This window comes from Rattus norvegicus, chromosome 6 (genome assembly GCF_021556685.1).
Source record: "Rattus norvegicus strain SHRSP/BbbUtx chromosome 6, alternate assembly SHRSP_T2T, whole genome shotgun sequence".
Lineage (NCBI taxonomy): Eukaryota > Metazoa > Chordata > Mammalia > Rodentia > Muridae > Rattus > Rattus norvegicus.
The window spans coordinates 103375355-103390252 of record NC_141539.1 but is presented as its reverse complement, the minus strand read 5'-3'; the positions used below and the strand labels follow the sequence as shown (position 1 = coordinate 103390252).

Here is a 14898-nt window from a genome sequence, read left to right as displayed (position 1 = left end):
AAGAAAGAGATGCCCATAAATATACAAGAAGCAAAAAGAACTCCAAATAGATTGGACCAGGAAAGAAACTCCTCCCATCACATAATAGTCAAAATACCAAATGCACAAAACAAAGAAAGAATATTAAAAGCAGTAAGGGGAAAAGGTCAAGTAACATATAACAGCAGACCTATCAAGATTACACCAGACTTCTCACCAGAGACTATGAAAGCCAGAAGATCCTGGACAGGACAAATGTCATACAGACCCTAAGAGAACACAAATGCCAGCCCAGGTTACTGTATCCAGCAAAACTCTCAACTAACATAGATGGAGAAACCAAGATATTCCATGACAAAACCAAATTTACACAATATCTTTCTACAAATCCAGCACTAGAAAGGATAATAAATGGTACAGCCTAACACAAGGAAACAAGTTACACCCTAGAAAAAGCAAGAACCTAATCATTTTGCAACAAAACAAAGAGAAGACAAGCACACAAACATAATCTCACCTCCAAATACGAAGAAAACAGGAAGCAACAATCACTATTTCTTCATATCTCTCAACATCAATGGACTCAATTCCCCAATAAAAAGGCACAGATTAACAAACTGGATACATAATGAGGACCCAGCAGTTTGCTGCATACATGAAACACACCTCAGAGACAAAGGCGGGAAAAAACTTTCCAAGCAAATGGTCTGAAGAAGCAAGCTGGAGTAGCCATTCTAATATCAAATAAAATTGATTTTCAACCAAAAGTCATCAAAAAAGATAAGGAAGGACACTTCATATTCATCAAAGGAAAAATCCATGAACTCTCAATCCTAAATATCTATGCACCAAATGCAAGGGCACCTACATACATATAAGAAACCTTACTAAAGCTTAAAGAACACATTTCACCTCACACAATAATAGTAGGAGATTTTAATACCCAACTCTTATCAATGGACAGATCATGGAAACAGAAATTAAACAGAGACATAGACAAACTAACAAAAGTTATTAACCAAATGGACTTAACAGATATTTATAGAAATTCTATCTTAAAACAAAAGTATATACTTTCTTCTCACCACCTCATGGTACTTACTCCAAAATTGACCATATAATTAGTCACAAAACAGACCTCAACAGATACAGAAAGATAGATATAATCCAATGCGTCCCTATCAGATCACTAAGGGCTAAAGCTGGTCTTCAATAACAATAAGGAAAGAACGCTCACATATACACGGAAGTTGAACAATACTCTACTGAATGATAACCAGGTCAAGGAAGAAATAAAGAAAGAAATTAAAGATTTCTTAGAATTTAATGAAAATGAAGGTACAACATGCCCAAATTCATGAGACACAATGAAAGCTGTGCTAAGACGATAACTCATAACTCTGAGTGCCTGGAGAAAGTAACAGGAGAGAGCATATGTCAGCGGCTTGACAGCACACTTAAAAGCTCTAGAACAAAAAGAAGCAAATACACCCAGGAGGAGTAGAAGGCAGGAAAAAAATCAAACTCAGAGCTGAAATCAACCAAGTAGAAACAAAAAGAACCATAGAAAGAATCAACAGAACCAAAAGTTGGTTCTTTGAGAAAATCAACAAGATAGATAAACCCTTAAAGAGACTAACCAGAGGACACAGAGAGTGTGTCCAAATTAACAAAATCAGAAGTGAAAAGGGAGACATAACTACAGAATCAGAGGAAATTCAAAAACTCATCAGATCCTATTACAAAACCCTATATTCAACAAAACTTGAAAATCTGGAGGAAATGGACAATTTCCTAGACAGAAACCAGGTATCAAAGTTAAATCAGGAACAGAGAAACCATTTAAACAACCCCATAACTCCTAAAGAAATAGAAGCAGTCATTAAAATTCTCCCAACCAAAAAGAGCCCAGGTCCAGATGGGTTCAGTGCAGAATTCTATCAGACCTTCACAGAAACCTCATACCAATACTATGCAAACTATTCCACAAAATTGAAACAGAAGGAGCGCTACCCAATTCCTTCTATGAAGCCACAATTACTCTTATACCTAAACCACACAAAGACTCAACAAAAAAAGAGAACTTCAGACCAATTTCCATTATGAATATCGAGGCAAACATAATCAGTAAAATTCTTGCAAACCGAACCCAAGAACACAATAAAACAATCATCCATCATGATCAAGTAGGCTTCATCCCAGGTATGCAGGGATGGTTTAATATATGGAAAACCATCAACATAATCCACTATATAAACAACTTAAAGATAAAAACCACACGATCATTTCATTAGATGCTGAGAAAGCGTTTGACAAAATTCAACACCTCTTCATGATAAAAATCCTGGAAAGAATAGGAATTCAAGGCCCATACCTAAACATAGTAAAAGCCATATACAGCAAACCAGTAGCTAACATTAAACTAAACGGAGAGAAACTTGAAGCAACCCCAGTAAAATCAGGGACTAGACAAGGCTGTCCACTCTCTCTACTTAATCAATATAGTTTTCAAAGTCCTAGCCAGAGCAATCAGACAACAAAAGGAGATAAAAGGGATACAGATTGGAAAGGAAGAAGTCAAAATATCACTATTTGCATATGATATGATAGTATATGTAAGTAATCCCAAAAGTTCCACCAGAGAACTACTAAACATGATAAACACCTTCAGCAAAGTGGCTGGGTATAAAATTAACTCAAATAAATCAGTAGCCTTCCTCTACACAAAAGAGAAACAAGCCGAGAAAGAAATTAGGGAAACAACACCCTTCATACTAGTCCCAAATAATATAAAATACCTCAGTGTGACTTTCACCAAGCAAATGAAAGTTCTGTATGATAAGAACGTCAAGCCTCTGAAGAAAGAAATTGAAGAAGATCTCAGAAGATGGAAAGATCTCCCATGCTCATGGATTGGCAGGATTAATATAGTAAAAACGGCCATTTTACCAAAAGCGATCTACAGATTCAATGCAATCCCCATCAAAATACCAATCCAATTCTTAATAGAGTTAGACAGAACAATTTGCAAATTCATCTGGAATAACAAAAAACCCAGGATAGCTAAAACTATCCTCAACAATAAAAAAAGGACTTCTGGGGGAATCACTATCCCTGAACTCAAGCAGTATTACAGAGCAATAGTGATAAAAACTGTATGGTATTGGTACAGAGAAAGGTAGATAGACCAGTGGAATAGAATTGAAGACCCAGAAATGAACCCACACACCTACGGTCACTTGAATTAGCCCAAATGCTTGAATTACCCTAGATGCACAGAACACATGAAACTCAAGAAGGATGACCAAAATGCGAATGCTTCACTCCTTCTTTAAAAGGGGAACAAGAATACCCTTGGCAGGGAATAGGGAGGCAAAGTTTAGAACAGAGGCTGAAGGAACACCCATTCAGAGCCTGCCCCACATGTGGCCCATACATGTACAGCCACCAAAGATAAGATAGATGAAGGAAAGAATTGCAGGCCGTCAGGAACTGGATGTAGATCTCTCTGAGAGACACAGCCAGAATACAGCAAATACAGAGGCGAATGCCAGCAGCAAACCACTGAACTGAGAAAGGGACCCCCGTTGAAGGAATCAGAGAAAGGACTGAAAGAGCTTGAAGGGGCTTGAGACCCCATATGAACAACAATGCCAACCAACCAGAGGTTCCAGGGACTAAGCCACTACCCAAAGACTATACATGGACTGACCCTGGGCTCCAACTGCATACGTAGCAATAAATAGCCTAGTAAGGGCAGCAGTGGAAGGGGCAGCCCTTGGTCCTACCAAAGCTGGACCCCCAGTGAATGGGATTTTGGGGGAAAGGGCAATAATGGGGGTAGGATGGGGAGGGGAGCACAAATATAGTAGGAGAGGGGGAGAGGCTAGGAGGATATTGGCCTGGAAACCAGGAAAGGGAATAACAATTGAAATGTAGATAAGAAATACCCCATTTATTAAAGATGGAGGAAAAAAACTAACACAAAATAAAAAAAGACACGCTAAAGTAAACAAAACAAAACAAAAACAAAAAAACGGGAGGCTCATATTCTCTTAATGTGGGTTCCAAGGGAATTTTTGGTTAATTTCTTGGTATGACAGATTAGAAAAGTCTAAGCAGGCTCATACAATATTGTTTAGCTTACTTCTTTCCTTTAAATTGTTTTAATTTTCATAATGGGTGTGATTTTGAGTCTTTTGGTTATATTATTTCTCTGGGAGAGAGTGCACGATACAAGCTTTTCTGGTTACAGACTAAAGAACACGGTATTTTGGGAGAATGATTTGGTCTTTGTGTTTTTAAAAAGGGTAATTATTAGACTTTGGACACCTTCCAGACTTATACTGATTAGAGTTGATAAAGGTAGACCTCCTGAAAAACTAAATTGAAGAGAATCAAACAAAAAGATACCTTGATACTAAGCCTTTTGTTTTGAGAATTATGTATTGCAGAATGTAGAGCTTGGTTAAGCTCATCAGAATGCTGAACTGGCCCGCTTTGATTCCTGATCTCAAGGACTTTCAGCGGGGTCCAGTCAAGACAGACATCAGACTACAACAATTGTTTCATTTTTCCCTACCTCTGTCCCCAACGATATCTCAACACCCACGCACAGCTTGAAGAAGTTATTGAAGACTCACCGCCCCAATTCCCTAAACTTTGGGAGGCTAAAAGTGGTTATTCTAAGGTTGCCTTTCTAGAGAATTTAGAAATGGTCATAATTTAACAGGGAAGAATTAGCTAGAATTGATTGTACAGTCATAATCTCATTTGGTAAAAATCCTTATATTTGTTACGAAGCTAAAGTTATAATCTTTATATTGGTATAGAACTTATTTGATACAAGTTAAGATTTTCATCAGCATAAATTTCCTCTATTCTTACAAAAACTTTAAAAGTATACAAGGCTTATACCCAGTCCTTTACTGCTATTTAAAAACTAATCTGAGATGATTAAACATCTGAGTTAAGGACCAGATAGCAAATTCATGGCTCTAAGTTTATTGTTAGAGTGCTTTCAAGATAATTTATTAAGATAATTAACAGACAACAGTCCAGATTACTTTATATAAATAGATGGTCTTCAAAAACATCAGAAATCCAAAAATATGACATTTAATGTTATTTATCTTTTGTTGAGACATGTCTGCTCCTAACATCCCCTTTGGTGGATTCAAAGAATTTGAACATCTCCACCTCCAGGTGAGGTGATGTATTGTGGCAAGACAGCCACTAGGCAAGAATTGCCTCAATTCATCTGCAAACTAAATTCTGTCAAGAAAGGGACACATTGCAGAATAGCCAACTGATAATTTCTGCCATGCCAGAATGATCAGCCCTTCAAAAGTCAGTGTTTCAAAAGTCTGTCAGGTGATGCTAGGCCAGAAGGCTGAAGATTTGCTCTCACATATTAGTAACAGGGGACTGTACAAGTAGAAAATTGTCTCTACAACCTCCCAGTTCTAGAAGCCGTGTTAGGCTTCCTATATTTACAGATATATTGGTCGTTCTGATTTCTGATAGGGTTGAAGGCTGATTATAGTCTCATATCCTAACCAGGCTGCTTAACTTTAAGAATACATATTTAATTATTATCAGATAGTATACAAGGTAGTCAGGATATAACATTGATTTTAAGCCTTTCTTAAGCTGGAATAGATAGTTAAATGTTCTGTTTAACTAATGATATGTTGGACTGGGGGTTAGGTATATTTTATGCTTTTAAATTACAAAATGATAATAGTTGTGCTCAACTATTATATTTTCAAGAAAAAAATTTTTAATTAGACAGAAAAGGGTGAAGTGTAGGTTGATGTCATTATGCAGGTGAAGGCAGACAAGATAAAATGAGGCCTGTCATTGGACAGGGGGTAGGAACAGGGGTTTTAGAAGGAAAGGAGAGACAAAAGAGGTCAGAGAAGAAGCTCGAAGAACATGGCAGCTGATTAATATTCTTCTCTGCCAATAGATACAGGTTGTTATGACTGTTTTTAAGGGATGGGTATATATAGGATTTTGAGTGTCTAAATGGGCAAATTGTATCTTATCAATTGGATCAGAGGTTATTGTGCAGTGTGTTCTTTAATGTGGTGACTTAATTGAGTCCACAGTAAGAGGGCCACAAGATAGGCGGTCTATGTATGAAACTGTCGTGGCAGCAACCTGCCAAGGGAGCTGTGAGTGAGGACACAGCGGCTTGGCAGGGCACCATGCTGGAACGAGTCACAGACACACACCCCACCCCACCCCACCCTGGGTCAGAGGAGCAGTAAGGCAGGAACAGCCATGCACCTTTTTTATTATTTACCACAACAAAGAGGTTTTTGAGAATTTGAGAAGAGCTTCCTTTTGGGACATTGGCTATGGAGAAAGGTCAGTTGGGTACCCTCTGCCTCTCTGAACTGCCTTTCATCCCAGCATCTGGATCCCGAGTTTTCACTGATAAAATCTAGTGATTGAGGTTTTGTTAAAAACAACAGTATTCATTCAGCCTTTTATAAAATAGGAAAAAAAAAAGGGAAAACCTTCTTGATGGAAACATGGGTAAATTATAGGACAATGAGACCTATGAAATAAGTCAAGCAGAGAGAAAAACAAAATATGTAGAGATTAGATAGATAGATAGATAGATAGATAGATAGATAGATAGATAGATAGATAGATAAAATACTGGTTCCCTAGCCTAGGAATGGGGTATATGACAAGAAAGATGATGACCAAAAAAAATCTCAAAACTGTATTAGAAAGAAAAAAACCTCAAGTGACATTATTTATCATGGTAATTGGAGTTAATAACAATATACTGAATATTCAAATTTTTCCAAAAATAAGTTTTCATTGCAATCAATGCATGTTCATTAGCTCAATATAGTTTATGATGCATCTGTATTTCAAAACATCATTTGTATAATAACAGTAACTTTTACATTTTAAACTTCCAAAGTTAACCTTTATAAAAAGTATAATGAGAATGTACAAGAATGAAAGCTGACTGTTAAATGGCAACAGCTATTGAACAAAGAAAAACAATAGCTACTATATTTGAATTTAATGCCATATTCATTGCAACATTTTTCTCTATCAATTGTATATAACCAATGCCATGGAATACCAAAAGGTTTATTGGTGCATGGAATAACATCTAGTTATTTCTTGAGAAAACACAATTTTTCATATGGGTAAAGATTTTGTATTTTATTGAAAGTAGATTCTTTTCATACACTATATTCTAATTTCAACCCCTCCTCCATTTATAGAAGTATTTATGCAATCAAGAGTAAAATTTTAAACTAAAAGCACCAAAATAAATTCAATACTATTTCATGTACCCAACATGATTTGAATTTTGTTGGAGTATACAATATATTTTATTTATATTTATATTTTATTTGGCAAGTTTTTTTTTTATTAACTTGAGTATTTCTTATATACGTTTCGAGTGTTATTCCCTTTCCCGGTTTCCGGGCAAACATCCCCCTCCCCCCTCCCCTTCCTTATGGGTGTTCCCCTCCCAACCCTCCCCCCATTGCCGCCCTCCCCCCACCAGTCTAGTTCACTGGGGGTTCAGTCTTAGCAGGACCCAGGGCTTCCCCTTCCACTGGTGCTCTTACTAGGATATTCATTGCTACCTATGGGGTCAGAGTCCAGGGTCAGTCCATGTATAGTCTTTGGGTAGTGGCTTAGTCCCTGGAAGCTCTGGTTGCTTGGCATTGTTGTACATATGGGGTCTCGAGCCCCTTCAAGCTCTTCCAGTTCTTTCTCTGATTCCTTCAACGGGGGTCCTATTGGTTCAGTGGTTTGCTGCTGGCATTCGCCTCTGTATTTGCTGTATTCTGGCTGTGTCTCTCAGGAGCGATCTACATCCGGCTCCTGTCGGTCTGCACTTCTTTGCTTCATCCATCTTGTCTAATTGGGTGGCTGTATATGTATGGGCCACATGTGGGGCAGACTCTGAATGGGTGTTCCTTCAGTCTCTGTTTTAATCTTTGTATTTGGCAAGTTTTTAATTTTTTAATAACATTTATTATTACTTTATGTGCATTAGTGTTTTGCCTGCATATATGTCTGAGGGTGTCAGATCTTTGGTGTTACAGACAGTTGTTGCAATATAAATGCTGGGAAATGAACCCAAAGGACCCCAGGGGCTTTCGGCAGCCTTACACCCACCCGCCTCAGGTCAAAGCTAGGCTGAGTTCCATTCTCCACCCACAGGAACATTCTTGAGCCACTGTCAGTCCCAGTCACAGTCAGGCCTCACTCCTCAACTTGGGAAAAATGCCTACAGAGACAGAGAGATGCATCAAGTCCCTGATTTTTTTTTTTAAAGTACAGGGGGAAGGATAGAAATAGCTGTCAACTCTCCAAAACTGAGTTCCTTTCCTGCATGAACAGGGAGCTGGCTGCCTTCATGAAGAACCCGAAGGACTCGGTGTCCTTGACCACATGATGAAGAAGCTGGACCTCTACAGTGATGGGCAGCTAGATTTCCAAGAGTTTCTCAATCTTATTGTCATCTTAGCTATAGTGTACCATGAGTCCTTCCTCCAGACTTCCCAGAAACGTATCTAACCTTCTGTATCTCAGTGTCTCATTCAGGGGCATCTGAAGTAAATACCCCTGACCCTGGGTCTTACAAACTCCAGCCCTCTAGAAGAGTAGTCAGTGCTCTTAAATGTTGAAACATCTCTCCAGCTTACTCCTTTGTTTGTTTGGTTGGTTGTTGGTTTTGTTTTTTGGCTTTTTGAAAAAAATGTTTTGTTACTACTATTGGTGTTACTATAAGTACTATATTTTATATGTATGGCATGTTTGTCTACCCGCATACCACATCTGTGTCTGGTACCTGAGGAAGCCAGAAGGGGGCACTGCATCCCTTGGAACTGGAGCTACAGGCAGTTGTGAGACTCCACATTAGAGCTCAGAATTGAATCCAGGTTCTCTGTAAGAGTAGTCAGTACTCTTAACTGCTAAGCCATCTTTCCATCTGCAGAAATATATTTCAAACTATTTTTATTTTTGTGTGTACTTAAAAGTGTGTTTTTGTGTGCCCAAGTATATGGATGCATTTCACATATGCACATGTTTCTGAAGACATCAGAAGAGGGTGTGGGATCCTCTAAAAGTGGAGTTACAGGTGAAAGTAAGCTACCATATGGGTATTGGGACCTAACCTGAGTTCTCTGCAAAAGTTCTTAATCTCTGAGCCATCTTTCCAGCCCTAAATTCCTTTTTTTAAGGCAAATGAAAAATGTCTATAAATTTACTATGCTTTAAAGTATCAATGACAGAATATCAGCACAATTTTAACAATCTATTATTATCTCACTGAGTTGAAAAGGCAAGAACTCAACTCAATATTCAGAATTTTCTGACCAAAGAAACAGAAACTATGGTTCAAGAACAGAGAACATAAACGTAGGAAAACACTGAATGATAATAGATGGAGTGGTGTACACTATAAGTAGTGCAAGCAAGCTTTTGATAGAACTCACTCTGTTTAATGTACTAGAAAGAGAATATATTTAAGGCTCAAATTCAATTGCTGTTTCCAAGCAAGGAAATTTTTAGAGTCAAAACACCTGCTTATTCACATTGCTTCATTTCTTTTGAAATCAAATAAAAAGCAATTACATTTAAATATAAGTAATAAAAATAACTGAATAAACATACTTCTTTCTATTCTCTGGAAATAATATGTAGTATATAATGCTAGTGACTCAGTAGATGGCACTGTTCCCATTAAATCAAAATGGGTCAGATAATCTGGCTTGAAATGCTGTAAGGAAATAGGGCACATAGGATGAAACAAAAACACTAATGTGTTCTTAACTGAAAATGTAAAACAATATTCTGACCATTTATATTAACACTCAAATCTTAAATATGCCCTGCACATGCCTAGCAACTCTGTAGCACTGTCCTCCTTCTTTATGTGTGTTCCCGAGGGCAGGTTCCTGTAGTAAGCTGCTGAAATATCTACCTAGGCCTCACACTCATTTTTAAATGTGTAGTATAAAGACTTTCTTCATAAACATTTTTTCTTTTTACTCACTGGCAGAACTACCAACATTTTTCCCTTTAAAAATAGATATTTTTCCCTCACATGATATATCCCCTCCCTCTATTTCTCCCAGCTTCTCCCCACCTCTCCTCTGATCAGGATCTACATTCCCCCCCCCCTTCTGTCTCATTAGAAAGCAAACAGGCTTCTAAAGGATAATAATAATAATAAAATATAACTAGATAAAACTGAAACTAACACATTGGAATAGAACCAAACTAACACAAGGAAAACAACACAAGAAAAGGCACAAGAAACAAATATAGACCATGACTCACTCATTTGCACACTCAAAAATCCCTTCAAATACTAAACTGGAAGCCATAATACATATGCAAAGGACCTGTAGTATAAATTACATATAATAAAATTATATGATATATAATAAAATTACAAATATGTATACATATGCAATTTTTAAAAGATAACCTTTTTTAAAGGGGAAAGCTCTGATATACTATTATGTGAACGGAGCATCTAAAGCTGCCACTGCGTTTGTTCTCTATTGGTCATATATGCTGACAATGCAGCCTATCTTTCTTTCATCTGGCCATCCTAACTTGAGTTCCCTAGGAGCAGGAGTAGATTTTATGTTTTTTTTTCCTTTATCCCATAACACATTTTATAGATTCCACCATACATGTTTATACTTAATACTGCCTCAAGAAAAATCTACTTAACAATGGCACAACATAAAGTCCATCACTAAATTCAGCAAAACATATTCAATAGTTGCTCACTAAATGGGGTTGAGACATTATTAAACCAAAACAACAAAAGTAATACTGATAAAATCTATAACCCAGATAGAAGTTGAACTTGCCAATTTTATGTTCGTGCTCTTAAGTTAGAAGATTATTATGCCCATAAGGAAAGTAATTAATGTAATTTAAATTGGATTGTAAGGCCATAAACAATGTAAGCAATTATTTCATTCATTCAGTCAAAATATTTACCGAGAACTTACAATATACTACATGGCTTCATAGTTATAAATTAAAAGAAAACAGTTATGGTGTCTTAAGGAAATCGAGGCATTCCTGCATCTAGCAGCTCATATGCCACACACCACCACACTCCTCCCCATTAGCTTTCTTTTTAGAGGTTCAGACAGAATGGTCAGGACACTTGAAGATTTTGGTTAAAAGTGACTTGGTACTAAATAGCCTTATTTATTCATCTTGGTATTAGTATTCTAGCACTGACATTTGAAAGAGCTAACTTCTCTCAATGCTATACTAGCATCCCAAAGCCCTGAGACTGCTAATATGACTAAAAGGGAACATCAACTCCAGGCTCTAATGTGGCTCTAGAGCAGAGGTTCTGGAGCTTTAATACAGCTCCTCATGTTACTCTTGTTGCTACTTCATAACTGCAACTTTTGCTACTGTTATGAATTGTAAAGTAAATACCTAATATGCAGGATATCTGATATGTGACCCCTGTAAAAGGGTTGTTCAAGCCTCAAAGGGGTCAGATTGAGAACTGTTGTTCTAGTCCCAGTTTATTCTAGTCCTGTATGGCCAAAACTACAGAATCAGGTTTTGCATTGACATTTGTTTGTTTTCTTACCAGTCCTGTATCTGAGAAACCTAGAAATCTGTTACATGGCAGAATTCTGTGCAAGATGATAATTATATTTTTATGATGGTATACTTACATTAAATTATCTAATATGTCCTATTCATATATTTGGAGTTGGTTCTATCAGAAAATTCAGTGTCAACATGACTATTTTAAAGACAGCCTATCTGGTAATGTCGTTCAGCTACCCTCACACATTCAGTTTAACTGTCAAAGTCTACTGTAGTGAGAATTTTGGTTTCCTTTAAAACCCAGTTATATGAATATGTTTTTGTTTTAAACCCAGGTACGAGATATGGGTTGCTTTAGAATATCCACCAGGGCCTCTAACTATAATTATCTAGTGCTCTAGGAGGAGCCCATGACTTTTACCAACTAGCGATAGTTTACACCGGGGACTCTGAAAGTTATAAATGCGAGAGCCCTTAGAGAGCCTGTGGCAGCGGCTGTTCCCATGTCCTTCCTGCTGATCCCTGTTGCTGGGTTCAATATTGCTGAATTACTTGCTGGGGATATTTTGACAGTGAAGTTTGGACTTGGCCTGGGAACTGAAAGTCCCTAGTCAGTAGGAAGTAGTCTAAAGGTCTATGCCCCTTTTCCCTTCTAACATTCTTTCCATCCAACCTAATGCTGAGGAGTTGAAAGGGATTAGGGTAGGATAAGGTTTGGTAGATATATAAGAACCCAATGAAGAAGTTCAAAAAATTGTGCTTACAGTCTATACCTATATTTAAAAACTGATGATATAAAAACAAAAATGATCTCAAAATGAATAGCAAAACTATAAATGTGTATTCCAAAGTATATTCTTAAAAAGAAGCTAAGCTCCAAGTTTCTTAATAACTGACAACCACCAACCACCTAAATATACCCTACATTGTAATGTCTTCTGCTTCATTCTGAAGTCTAGAAACACTTTTACAGCTTTTAAGATTCATTATAACTTCAGTTCAGAAAACAATGAAGAAAAAACCAAACTGATTACCACCTATTGGGAAAACAGATTAAAGAACAAATGAAGGTGATAAAATTCATTCCAAGAAGGCCAGGCTGTAGGATTAAAAGGCTCACAGTAAGTTAACATGATATGCAAAGAATATAACCCAGACAAAGTAAAATGATGCAGCAGAGACACAGTCAAAATGTTTCATTCATATATATAATTTTCACTCTTTCATAAAACAGTGGCATTACCTTTCAAGTCACTGTGGACACTTTTTATTACATTTGTAATTGAAGACCTGTGTGTCTTATATGACAACTGATTTGATGAAAAGGAAGTATCTCTTCAATGAAAACTGTTAAGTTCTTGAATAGTCTACAATAACTTGGTAGAGTATTTCTATAAAAACCTTTAAAGTGCGCTATTAGTCACTTGAATCTCAAAGCTGCATTAAGGTTCTTTAAAGTAAGAAGATGAACTAACTAAAAGTCTTAGTAATGTGTAATGTAAGGCAGGAGGGTGGGCAAGTGAAACCATCACAATGAAAGAGTTTCATAGGTACAGTTATTACCAACCCAAATGAAAACAAAAACACTTAAAAGAACAAAACTATTTGAAGAAACCTTTGATAAACTGATGATATAACAAAAATATAAGTTCTTTTTAAACTATGAATAAACATATATCTTTACCCCTTTTATTAGTTTTATTTTTAACATTCATACCTACTGCTTAAATAAAAAGTGGCAATATTCTACTGTATGGTTTACCACAATGTAGCTATAAGACACATAATGATAATTGGACTTTTTTTTTTATTTACAAAACCTCTTTTATAAAGTAACTGTTGAAAGCTTAGATGTAGACTACTGTTTGAGCAAAATTATCTGAACCCACTTATATAAATATGACAGAATGGGATAAAGAGTGTAATGTCTGGATATTGGGATTGTAGAAGTTATTTCTCTTTTTATATTTTTTATAATACTTTTTTTTTACAGTCCAGTCGTCCCCCTGCCACACACACACACACACACACACACACACACAGACAGAGAGAGAGAGAGAGAGAGAGAGAGAGAGAGAGAGAGAGAGAGAGAGAGAGAGAGAGAGAGAGAGAGAGAGAGAGAGACAGGTCTGCCCTCCCACAGTTCCTAATCCTTTTCCTCCTCCCACTTGACTCCAATAGGATGTCCCCATCCCTCCCACACCCTCATCTCCTTCCCACTCCCTGAGGTCTCAAATCTATGGAGGGTTAGAACCTCTTCTCCCACTAAGGCCAGACCGGGCAGTCCCTGCTGTATATGTGTCCTAGGCCTGGACCAGCTAGTGTATGCTTGTGGTTGGTGGCTCAGTGTCTGAGAGATCTCAGGGATCAAGGTTAGTTGAGATTGCTGGTCTTCCTATAGGGTTGCCCTCCTCCTCAGCCTCTTCCAGCCTTTCCCTAATTCAACCACAATCAATCTTAAAGTGATTATTTAAAAGAAAATTTTCCTCTTGCTTGTTTTGGCTGTTCTCTTATATTGTTTTCATTTTTCTCAAGTCTTGGAAAAAATAAAATCAGAAATCATCTTTTAGTTTTACATCTTCAATATATCCTTACCTATCTTAAATATTTATCTAGGTTAAATACAAAATTAGTACCTGTTAATTACATATACTATATAATATTTTTATTACTGCATTTTTATTTTAAAAAAAATTTATTGTAAGAAGTTGGAACAGAAATAGTCTTGATTGGACCAGTAATAATCATTATCATGCTATACCATCCTTTGTACATTATTGATTTAATGTTAGCAGATATTTAAGGTTAAAAATTTGTACACACATTAAGTACATCTAATTAAAATATTTAGTTATGTACTCCAAAATCAGATTCTGCTGAAAGATTACAATAGCCTCTAAAAGCACTTATGAGTCCTTATATTTTTCCTTTTTTTCACTTCTTTTTTTATTGAAGATATATATATGTGTATATATATATATATATATATATATATATATATATATATATTTACAAATTTTCAACGTATTTTATTGACTCAGGGGCCAAACATGGCAGCATTTGGTCAGTTATGAAAAGCACCTCATTGAAAAATATATCACAGTGTTGTCGGGCAATCCCAGTCCCAGGATTTGAGGGTGAAAAGGACAATCTTTGGATGACTTAGCTTAAGACATGTTAGCTTTTTCTCTAACCCTTCACTGTAGAGGACCTAACACAGGGCTTACAGTGCCAGGCACACACACTGAGCTACATTCCTCGGCCTCGTTCAGTTATTTAAAGGGTGCCATGGATGAATGAAGGCAAGACTGTAAGACAAGA

General features: G+C 36.7%; 2 protein-coding genes and 1 pseudogene across 29 annotated transcripts in view; 1 reads left to right on the top strand and 2 right to left on the bottom strand.

Moving 5' to 3' along the window:
• Positions 1 to 14898, bottom strand: part of Ccdc196 (coiled-coil domain containing 196) — a 132890-nt gene that overhangs the window by 19102 nt on the left and 98890 nt on the right. The gene's annotated exons all lie outside the window — the stretch shown is intronic.
• Gphn (gephyrin) overlaps positions 1 to 14898 on the bottom strand; it is a 532330-nt gene that overhangs the window by 460274 nt on the left and 57158 nt on the right. The window lies entirely within an intron of this gene.
• On the top strand, positions 8257 to 8550 carry S100a11-ps4 (S100 calcium binding protein A11, pseudogene 4; annotated as a pseudogene).